Source organism: Protopterus annectens, chromosome 5.part1 (genome assembly GCF_019279795.1).
Source record: "Protopterus annectens isolate FY-2018-M chromosome 5.part1, PAN1.0, whole genome shotgun sequence".
Taxonomy (NCBI): Eukaryota; Metazoa; Chordata; order Ceratodontiformes; family Protopteridae; genus Protopterus; species Protopterus annectens.
In genome coordinates, this window is record NC_056736.1 from 348,429,909 (window position 1) to 348,442,126 (window position 12,218).

The window sequence follows — 12,218 nt, forward strand, 5'->3', positions numbered from 1 at the left end:
CTCCTCTGTATATCCCCATCTAAAATTCTCTTTGTCAAAATGTCCATTTCTTTCAACAAATGCTCATCCTCCAGCTATAAATCTACTTCTATGCACCATTTTACCCCTCAAACATGTTTTTCTTAACATAGAAAGGATGCATGCTACTACAACTAGCTTGCACCCTTTTTATGTTAAGAATAGCAAGAGCTATATACAGGAGGTTATTATTTTATGTACTTCCAAAGTTAAAGGACAAATAAAAGACATGAATGTGCCTGTGGTGCTTGCTGGTGAGTTATCCAAAGGGTTTAATAGGGAACTTGGCTTTGTATTAACATATAGCCCATATACATCAGTAATCAAAGAAGTCATATCTAATAATGTGGAAAATTCTTACAGCAAAAAATAAAATTAAGGAAATTTGGGGTGAACATTCACAGTTCTTAAGAAAAAATGTAATGTGAAGGTCACTTTAGAAAATCAAATCAAAGCTGGGAGACATGCCCGAGCATGTGCAAGGTATGGAAATGTTAAATAGAAGCTTCAAAGTCTGAGATTTAATCATGATATATGGCCTCTGTCTAGATGAAGCCAAAATGGTCTCCACATGTCAGAAAAGGTTTTGTGTAGGTACCCCAGTTTCTTTCTACTTTGCCAAAACATGCTGCTTGATTAACTGCTGTAAATTGTTTATATATACCATATTTGCTCCTGCCCTTATTGCTGCAGTCAGAAACAGACAACTTCACTTACAGAATTAACAAACATATACATTTCAGTAAAATCCAAGATTAATAGAATGTGGAGAGGTAGGGGTCTGCACGTAGCATCAGGGCAGCCCTTTATAAACTTGCAGTCTTATTGCATTTATGGCTTATGTTCCTAGATTACTTGGGACTCTTGCTAAACATGCAACCATCCCTCTGCTTTGAGCTTCCAGGAACACAGCGAGATTTTGTCTTTGATTTTCATGTTCATTTAGGATGAGGTACACACACACACACACACACACACACACACACACACACACACACACACACACACACACACACACCATATTTCTCAACTGTCCAGATTTTTGCAGAATGTCCAGGTTTTTGTGTCAGATTCTTGGTCTGTTCATTTTAAAATTTGCGATTTTCTGGCAAATCACTGAGGATTGAATCACTAAATAATGACAAACATTTGAGTTTCAGACTTCATATTCTTCAGAAAATGCATATTAATACAAAAAGTGTTATTCTAGCAACATTCTAAGTCTGTTAGAGCATTGACATCTAAGTTGAGTCAATAACCACACCATAAAGACATTGCAAACATTATTGAATACAATAGACCTTTAAAATACCACATTATGTTCACGTATAACCACAACATAAAAAGTCAGTAATTATTACCATTGGGCCAGTTGGTATAACCAGGCCTAATCCAGCAAATTTTTAAAGGTCCAGGTGCATAAAAAATGTTTACCTCGGATCTGCTTGTATCACCCTTTATGTCCTGCCTCCCAACCAAAATACCTCTTGCCATGGCCATCTGTTAAGCTGCAGCCAACTAGCTTGGTGAAATGAGACTGCTGAGCATAACCAGGGGGGAAACAAGGGGGAGAAAGCTGCAAGGCAGCCACCAACATGGCATGTGTCCATGCTGTTCCCCCCTTTTAGTGGCCCTGAGCCCATGGTAACCATATTTCAGAATGTATCCTGAGCAGTTACATATTTAAGGCTACCTCAATGACTAGGGAAATGTCTAGGTTAAACAAGTCATAGCCTAAATTGTTTAAATGTGTGTTATCACTGCTATAAAAATCAGAGTCCAATTTATCCAGGTATTTATGGTGAATGACTTGGAAACTGATATGGCCAGCTACTCTAGTCATTCTGTGATTAATGAATTGTCTGGACATCTCAATAGCAGCGGGTCTTCTAGCTCCTTCCCAATGGAGTCTCAGCATTAACACTGACCAAAACAACAACAGTTCCGGAAAAACTATGTAGAGCCTGTACATATCTAAAAGGATTCTGGCCAACAAAATTCTTTTTGGAACTAAGGTCAAGTCTTTTCCCCCGAGGTGAATCACCAGGACCTTGAGCAATCTTCAAGTGATAGTAAGCTGGTGCCAAATTTCCCAAAATGAATCCATAACAGACCTGAAAAAACAAATTGCTGAACTAAACATTTTTATGATCTAAAGAACCAGCAGATCCAACCAGGTGAACCAAGGCTTGTATTGCAGCTCTCTTGATGTAAGAATGTCCCACCATCCCGACAACCTGCTTCCCTGAAGAAAAAAAACAAAACGTAAGTTAGTGCCTGATGTAACACAAATAAGCATCAGACATCCATGTATCATTTTTTTAGAACTTCAGCTGAATGCCCCCCCCCCCCATATCTAAAGAATTTCAGCCTATTCTAAATGAATGGGATGAATACCCTTGAGGATGTATGCCCTCCCCTTCAAGGATCTTGCCCAGTAGAAGGTTAACATCTGGCAACCTGAAATGCTTGCTACTCTCCTAAATAAAAACTAAGCCTGACCGAAAAGACCTGGGAGAGATCTTGTGTAGAAGTCTGAACCAGTAAAGGGGGCAGGTGGCCAACCTCCTTGACTTGTCTAAGCGTACCTGTTGATCTTTACCAGTTTAATGTATTTTTGATTTCCTAAGCCATAACAAAATAAATTCACTGTGAACCACAACATTCTCCCAGCAAAATGAGCCTAATAATTCATCATCCTGAATTGCATCCACATATAAGGAAGTAAAAAATGCTGCCATGCTAACAAAGGTATGAAAGTCCTTAACAATGCTACCCAAACCCCGAACAATGCAAGCAACAAGGTTCAAGCCTATAGGCTTCCTGGAATCCATTGCAGCCCTTCTGATATTCTCCCAACCTTTGATCACCCTGCTGGGCAGCTAATGGCTGGAGAAATCCTTAAGGCCCAAAAGATGTCACATCCAAACTAATGCCACTAACTAAACCTGAAGACTGCTGGGAGAATCACCTATTGAACATCTAAAATCCAAGAAGTGAAGGAGCAAGGACAGACTCCAAACTCCATGGCAATTCGGTAAAAACAAATCAAAACTCTTGAAAGTCTGAACCGAGGATGAATATGCCTTTCTGGTACTCTTGGCCAGGAATTCACAACCAGTGATTTAGCTACTCTTCTCCAATCAACCAGACCTCCAAAGGAATGGGGATGCCACTTGGTTCTACATGCTTAGTCAGTCACCAAAACCTGTTGATCTGAAAATGGGAAAGGCTATCAGCAATCGAACTGTGGCAGCCAGGCACATGTAGGCTAAAAAAATGCAAATTAATTTCCAAATTCAATAAAACTAAAACCTAATGATGGAGAGGACCTATTTGGACTTGGATGACTGTTTGTCATGGGCATGGACAACTGCTAAGTTGTCCAAAAAAGGAAACATTGCTGTTGTGTAATTTGTCCTTCCACACCAGAATGGCTACCCATATCAGAAAAATCTCCAGGAAAGTAATGTCCTTTATACTATTTTCTGGCCAAATCCCTGGCCATTTTGCTGCAAACCAGCTATCTTGGAAGTAATCTCCCATGCCAATTGCCCCTGCTGCATCTGTAAGAAGCTCCAGGTCACTTGAGGCAACCCAAGGTGATTGCCTAAAGAATATACCATTGAACTGGCTCAAAAATGTGAACCAAAGGAGGAGGTCTTCTTTAACCTTCTGGTGAGTCAAACCCTGTAGTACTTAGGTTTGTTTCCTTTCAGCAGGTCAAAGATTAATCAGAGAAAAGCCCTGCCTAGCAAAATTCAGCAACCTATGGAGTTGCATAACTTCCCCCACACTGACCTTCCTAGCCCTCAAAACTTTCAAAAGTAACTGTCTGACATGCTATAGTTTAATTGGCAGCAGTTTGAAAGCCCTTGCTTTAGTATTAACAGCTAAACCAGGAAGGTCAAAACATGACTTGGGTCTTCTGACTTCTCGTTGACAAAGAGAACCTCTAAACTAGCAAACAATTCTTTGAAAACTGACATGCCTGTTGACAACAACTATTTACTTTCACCCACAATCAAACAATCATCCAAGTAGTGGATCACTGACTGTTGGGGTGCCTTCTTCTGCCAGCACCAATGAAGTGCTGTGATGAACAGTTCGAACACAGAGCAGGCCACTGAGAAGCCTAAGGGCATGGCAGTGTCAAAATAGAACTTTCCACTAAATTGGAATCTCAAACAAGGCCACTCCCCTGTCTAATGGGGAGCAGCTGGAATGCTGACTTAATGTCCACTTTGCAAAGCCATATGCTAGAGTAGCTCATGATGACCACCGCTGCCTGATCCAGGGAGTAATAATGCAACTTCACCTGATCCTTGCCAATTAACTCATTTATCGAGGCACCCTCGGGATGCAATAGGTGGTGAATCGACTTATGCTCAATCTAGAGCTTCTTGGGAACTAGACTAATGGGGGAAATTTTAAAGCAAGGCCAGGGAAGTTTAGAGAAGGGACCAGTTACCCCACCTGCTGTCCTTTCTTTTTCAATTAACTTAGCTGCAATGTCTTCCTGCCCTTTGATGTATAATAGGTTTTTGACTGTCTTACAGTCCAACAGAACTAACAAAACAATCCTAAACCCTTTATTAAAACCTTCAAGAATGATTGTTGTGGCTCCCTTGTTGGGATAGTCAGATAAAAGTTGGGTCACTTTATCTAACGTGATCAGAGAATGGGAGTGATGAGCACCAGCAAACATTCTTTGCTGGGGAAAACTTGGGTCCACAAAAAAGCTGCTTACCTGTGGCATAAATGCCTTTGCCCCCCCCCCAGCCTTCCATCATGGTGAAATGATTCAGTGATGTGACTCACCTGCCCTGGCTTCCCACAGAACCTGGACCCTGAGTGACATTTCCCACAACCAGAGCACAAGTGAGCAAACTTTCAAGATGGCTAGAGACACTTCCCATGGTTAAAGGCCCAGCAGAATTTCGTATCCCTATTGCCACTGCTGAATCTCACCAACTCCAAGGAGCTTGTCTTATCCATCATAGAGCTCAGCCAGATGTCAGGATGCTTTTGGTCCCACCAGAGAAACTTGTCTATGGCTTTTAGTTTCTTGAATCTCTGATCAAAGGATGACTGGCCTGAACCCCTTTTGACATGATGAGCCTCCCTAATGGCTAAGAAGTATGCCAACAATGGCAGTGTCTAGTATGGATCTTTTTCTACAATCACTCTCATGAAAACCACAAATCCCAAGGACTCCATATCTCAGTTACAAAGTAACAGCCTTGCTGAAGCTTTCTTACCATGAATGCAAGTGCTGCCATCAAGACTCTGTTGCCCATATTATCTGTACCCATGTTTTGCCAGATACCTTCAGTATCCACCAAGTCAAATATCTCTATGCAATCACCTTTCCTAATCTTCGCTTTAATACTAGCTGTGATGTGAGAAGTGATGTGGGATCCAGGGGCAGGAGCTGAAGAGACTAACAAAGCCTTGGGGGACAAAAATTGGGTGACACTAATGTCAGTATCAACCACCTCTGTCACACTTGGAGGAATAAAGCTCCCCAGCTCATCCTGCAGGTTGGGTAATACTGACGGAGAAGCCTGTCCTATGAATAACCTACCTAAACCTTCAGACAGCAATGCAGAAGTGGCACCAAAATTCCTCTCTAAAGCTAAGTCAAATAACCATACCCTCCCATCACTCAGTAAAGAATTAAACAAAATCATCAAGGTACTCATCTGAAGTCTGGCTTCTATCAGCTATTCCTAATTCCACCCCATTCTACCCCCCCTACACATAACAATACCTTCAGATTTTGATGGACCCTCAGCCACGACTGCTAGATTATCGCTCAGACTTGTCGGACCCCTTTTGGCCCAATTCATCTTCCTCTTTGAAGGGATGGTACCACTCACCACCTCATCTTCAGGATTCAAAATGGTTCTATTCCTGCTACTCTGGCCTTGGTCAGTCATGTGCATCACCTCCAGGTTGGAAAGCAAGCCTTTCACTTCTTGTGATAAACGTTGCAATCTGTATTTAAAACTCTGTAAAGCTGAAGAACCTAAAAAACAATAAGAAGGTAATGCACAACTGCTTTCTAAGATATTATCCTACCTCAATCAGCCTGGCAGTATGCATGCTTCCCAACAAAATAAAAAAAAATAAATTGTTACAGTATTGGGTTATATCATATACTTATCATGAGGTATTTCCCAAAACTTAACAATAATTGCAGAATCAGATGAAAAAAATCCCACTATTCCCCCTATTTATTACCAAAGCCTGGATGAAACAGTAACAAACTTTTAAGGGGATTTATAGCAAATAAATAGCTAAGGTATGGAAAGATATGTCCTGCCTTCGAAGAAAAAGACATAAGGTGTTGTCACAGCCAGTCCCCTTTAGTAGGTGCTAAAACTACGTTTGTACTGCATGCTCTGTTGCTACAGGATTCCAGAATGCTGGCAGTTTGCCACACAGTAATCAGTTCAAATGCTGGAGAACACTTGTGATGAACTCTCCCTTCAGCTTTCCCCACTTCAAAAATCTCTATAAAAAGGCAAGCCCGCTCTGAATCCACTCAACCAAAACCAACCCCAGAACTCCAACAAATGCATCATGAACTTTTCAATGATAACCCAAAGAGTACTAAACAGTGAGAGGACAAAGCCCAAATCAGGACAGGTTTTAAGTATTGTTACTATAAATTTAGGGAGTTGTTAGACTGCAAAATTTATGTTCACAAGCATTTTGACAAGGGTAAGAATCTGAAACTTGGATGTAGGACATTGGCTGGTGACTTCTATATTAAGTGGTTCACTAAAATAACATACCACCCACCCCAAATGTAGCAGAATGGAATGATCTGTGAAGCAAAGTCAGGCATTCTGGCAGAAATCTGGACAGTTAATGGTTAATCCAACCGACCTCCCCAACACATGACCTGCGGGTCACTGCTCATAATCCCTGCTACGACACTCACAAACCCAGTAACCAATGCTGTCTGACCAAAACAAGGGCAAAGGGCCAAGGCACATCCAATGGGGGACACCTTGCAATGAACTTCCTGCTTTCATATCCACCAACTTCTAAGGCAACAAGCTCAACAATTTCCTGAGACAGGAAACAAACTAAGGGATGAAAACTTGAGAGGTAGAGGGAGAGAATGAAACTCTATACCTTGTGTCTGGGAGTAAAACACCATATATCTGTAAACAGTAAAACAGAAAATGATAAATACACATCTGATCAATCACTGTCGTATTGTCACATTGTAGGCCTCAGAACATTCACATATCCACTTCACTCAGAGAAGTGATTGATCAGATGTGTATTTATCACTTTCTGTTTTACTGTTTAGAGATATATGTTTCCAATAATGTTACTACAGCAACCAAGTCAGGAAATAGTCATTGATCTTCCTAATATGAGAACTGCTTGTAAGATGTAATTTAAAAAAATATATGCTTCTTAAGATTATTAGCAAACAATCTGCTAGATAAATGCCTTTACTTGCTGGAAGACCAATAGCATATAAAAACTTCTCATGCCTGATTGAAAGCTTTCAATAAGCCAATATCATTGCTGGAGCCTTCCTGTGTCCTGACAGAGGGCTCTTGAAAGTATCTGGAGTATATTTTTTTGTCACTTCAGAGTTGTGTACTGGTAATTGTTGTTTGACTAATTTTATATCATTGCTGGCTGACTTCAGAGTTGTGCAGTTATTTTTGCTTCACTGTATAGTTTTTCAGATCCCTGCTGAAGGCGTTTTTCCCCCCTCCCCCTATTTCTCTGTGTCTTAAGTTGGTATAACTGGTTTTACATACTGTGTGTTATCTGACCATCTCAAGGATTACTTGCATAAAATTAGACCCTCTTAGTAAAAAAGTCTGCATATCATTGCTGGGTAGGGTTGCCACCTTTTCAAATGGCCAAAGTGGGACATTTTTGGGACACACCAGATTTTACAGGCCGGCACATACCCACGGCCAGTACAAAGGATAGAACTTAACCTTTTTTCCTAAATAAAAGCTTATTCTTGTAGCAGTTTAGTTGCTTATTCTGTTTCTTGTAACATTTAGGTATTTTAGATACAGAAATAACTATTTTATGCAACTGTTACATAAAATATGGGACATAATTATGTCTTACAATCTCAGGACATTTGCCATTTTTAATATTTTTTGACAGGACACAACTGGCCAAAGAGGGACTGTCCCTCGCAAAGTGGGACAGGTGGTAACCCTATTGCTGGGGCCTTCCTGTGTCCTGACAGTGTGCTCTTCAAACTATCTGGAGATATACAGAGCTGAGTATATTTTTCTGGCACTTCAGAGTTGTGTACTGGTAATTGTTGTTTGACTAATTTTATATCATTGCTGGCTGACTTCAGAGTTGTGCACTGTTATTTTTGCTTCACTGTATAGTTTTTCAGATCTCTGCTGAAGGTGTTGGTTTTCCCATACACACCCTCTCTATTCCTGTGTTGTTGTTTAAATTGGAGGCTTTTGCAGTTGCCCGCCCCCACTGTAGATTTGATCTAGGACACTCCCCCCAGTCCCATCTCTTTACCTCATTCTACCTAATAGACTCCTTCTGCACTTGTTTTTAGTCATTTGTAATTTAATTGCATTTTTTAAACTGTTTGGTCTAACATTGCTACATACTCAAGTGTACTAGCTTGCACTGCATTTGAATTGTTTTGACTGCTGTTTTAGCTACTTTCCTGTATATATATATATATATATATATATATATATATATATATATATATATATATATATACATATATAAATACCTTTCCTGTAACTAGTGCAGTCCAGATTCAGATTTGCTGTATCCAGGACTGTATATAAGCTTCTGAGCCCCCCCCCCCAAGCTTTCTGGGTTGGAGGGAAGCTGTCTAGCTTATCAGTGGGAGTGATAAGCACTAGGTAACCTATGTACCACATAAGGAGTGGTTCTGGCCCAGAAATTGTAGTTATTGGCCGTTTGGGCAGTTTTTCCATCTCTCTCAACTTTCTGATTTAAAAGCCCACATTTGCACTTGTTTCCTCTATTTCCTGTAACTTGTTTAGTCCAGATACAGATTCTTAGTTTTAGCACTTGAATTTGCTTATTCGTGATCAGCACTTGTTCAGAACTTGTAAACACTAAATAACCTGCTAATTACTACAGCATTCAACCCTCCTCATTACCTAGAGGAAAACAGTTTTGGTGCTTACTTTCCTCACTTGCTTAGAGAAAAACAGCTCTTGTACTCACTTTCCTCACTTATCTAGAGGAAAATAGTTTTTTATTCAGGCATGTCCAAAGGTCAGCTCCCAGTGTTCTCTCCTGTCTGTCTGATGAATCTGGGCATCTTGGGGTAATGTAGAAATTGCCTCGTACACAGACAACCCTCTCCTCCTACCACCCAACACTACAACCTGTGAGAGATGCACTTATCTAGCCAAACTGGAGGTAAAGCTCTCTCCAATCAAGACTGAACTGGACAGTCAAGTGGAGAAGGTAAACACTTGCACCACATCACACTCATCACATAGTCTCACTAAATCTACACCACCAAAATCCACACATAGAAACACAAAAACATTCACGGAGGCTCTCAATAATAATCTGCTCAAGCAACAGAGACCTCCAAAGCAGAAATGCAAGCAACCTTCACCCCCCAACACAACCCAAATGACACATAGCCCGCCGACTGTGTGCCACTCAACTACAGCCAATAAGTCAAAACAATGTACCCAACACACTAGTCATAGGTGACTCTATAGTCAGGCACACTGATGTCCCCCTCACCAGGCTAAACAAGAAGAAGGTTACTGTCAGCTGCCTGTCGGGTGCCAGGATCCGACACATAACCCACGCAATCAGGTCACTCCACAACAAGTACAAATATGACTCTGTCATTGTCCATGTTGGTGTGAATGACCTGAGAAGTACCTCCCTGGACTACATGAAAAGAGACATGGAAGAGCTCTCCGATCTTGTAGCCCAGGCAGGTATGACCTTAGCCCTGAGTAGCATTCTGCCATCACCCAGAATGATGCCGCAGTACAAGGACAAAATGATTGACTTCAACAATTGGCTAAGCTTCTGGTGGCATTCTAAAGGGATCCAGTATCTATCTGCCTGGGATGACATGGTCGACAGATCACGATGCTTTGCCAGAGATGGCCTGCACCTGTCACCCCTGGGATTCCAGATACTGGCTAAGGTTCTCGCCAACCATATAGTGCCTTTTTTAGGCAAGGTTGAAATGACAAATTCACTACCATAACAGGAACAGGCAAGAAAAACTGAGGGTGATGCTACTCAATGCTAGAAGTCTAAATCTCAAAATGCACTCACTCGAGGCACTCCGTAAAATGGAGAACATTGATATCTGTGCAGTGACTGAGACCTGGTTCAAGGCTCCAGAGAGCACCCCTGCACTACCAAGCTATAACTCATACCACACTTTTCGGACATGTAACCTGGACCGGGACACCAAAGGTGGAGATGTGTCCATATTCATTAAGGATATCCACACCTCCAGGCTATTTGCTCAGCATAATGCAGCCAAGGTTATCCAAGTGCAACTAACTCTGGGCAAAACTGCAGTCCAAATTGTAGCTTGCTACAGATCACCCACCATGCCCCAGGATTCCCACTCCTCTTTTCTTGATGTACTGGAAAATATTAGGGTTCATCCAAACACCCTAATAATGGCCAATTTCAACTACCCCACCATTAACTGGGAAAACTACTCATGTACCAACTCCTTCGCTCAGCGTTTTCTGGAATTCATAAACTCCAATGCCCTGGATCAACTTAACCACACCCCCACCAGGGGCAACAGGATCCTAGATCTAGTTATTACCAACATGAGTGACCAGTGTTCCACAGCTGAAGTCAGCATCTCATTGGTCCGATCCAACCATAAGCTAATTACCCTAGATATCCACATCCCCATTAAGGAAACCATGGTAAAAAATTTCTCCAAAGCCAACTTCATGCTTCTTAAGACAGAAGTGGTGAACTTTATGACACCCATGCAGATGGACAATACAGTTACGACTACTGAATCCTACACAATTGCACTTTATAAGCACTTACATGAGTGCAGGGATCGTGCTATCCCAAACAGAACCAAGACGCTATCCTCCAAAAAAAGGAAGCCAATCTGGCGGTCCCCTGCCATAAACAAACTGTACAACAGAAGGAAGAAACAGTTGCAAAAGAGAGAAAAATCCCATGAGTGGAGGAGCTCCCTGGTCAGCCTCAGTAAGAAGCTGCAATCCCTGATAAAATCCTCCAAAGCTAGTTACAAAAACAAAATCGCCACTGATTCTAAAGACAACCACAAAGCATTCTATAGCTATGTCAAGAATCTCAATGGCAACACTCATATCTGCTCTGAGTTACAGCACAAGGGCACTAAATATACAGACCCAACTGATATTGCCAACATCCTGGCAGATAGGTTCAGTGCTAACTTTATCCCCCTCTCACCCCCTAAAGAGCCCATCTCTATACCGGAAGAATGCAAAATTCCTGTAAACACGGCTGCACAGGTAAAAACCACAATCTCCAAAGCCAAGAACACAGCATCTATGGGACCAGACAACATTCCAGGCTGCGTTCTACATGAACTACAGAACGAACTGGCACCCCACCTAAGTACCATGTTCAATCATAGCCTCACCTCAGGCTTTGTGCCTGCTGAATGGCGCACAGCAACAGTTATCCCACTCCACAAGGGGGGAGTCACCATGGACCCCGGGAACTACTGCCCCATTAGACTGATGGAACGTATCATCATGGAACTTATAAACAAAGACATTGGTAATCTCCAAACTCTGGACCCCACCCAGTTCGTGTTTTTAAAAGGCAGATCATGTCTCCTAAACCTGATAGACTTCTTTGAAGCAGTCACCAAAGCCGTAGACAAGGGTAAGGTGGTTCACACAGCCTATCTAGATCTTGCCAAGGCTTTCAACACCATCCCCCACTCTGGAATTATAGATAAACTCACTAAACTAGGTATAAATCCCTATGTCACAAGATGGGCTGCCAACTGGCTCACTGACAGAACCCACACTGTGAAAGTAGCAGACTCCAAATCCGACTTCAGACCAGTGACAAGTGGAGTACCACAGGGTTCAGTCCTGGGTCCTCTCCTGTTTGGTATCTACTTCTCTGAAGTACAGGCTAACACAGAAGGTCTTTGGCTAATGAAGTTCGCA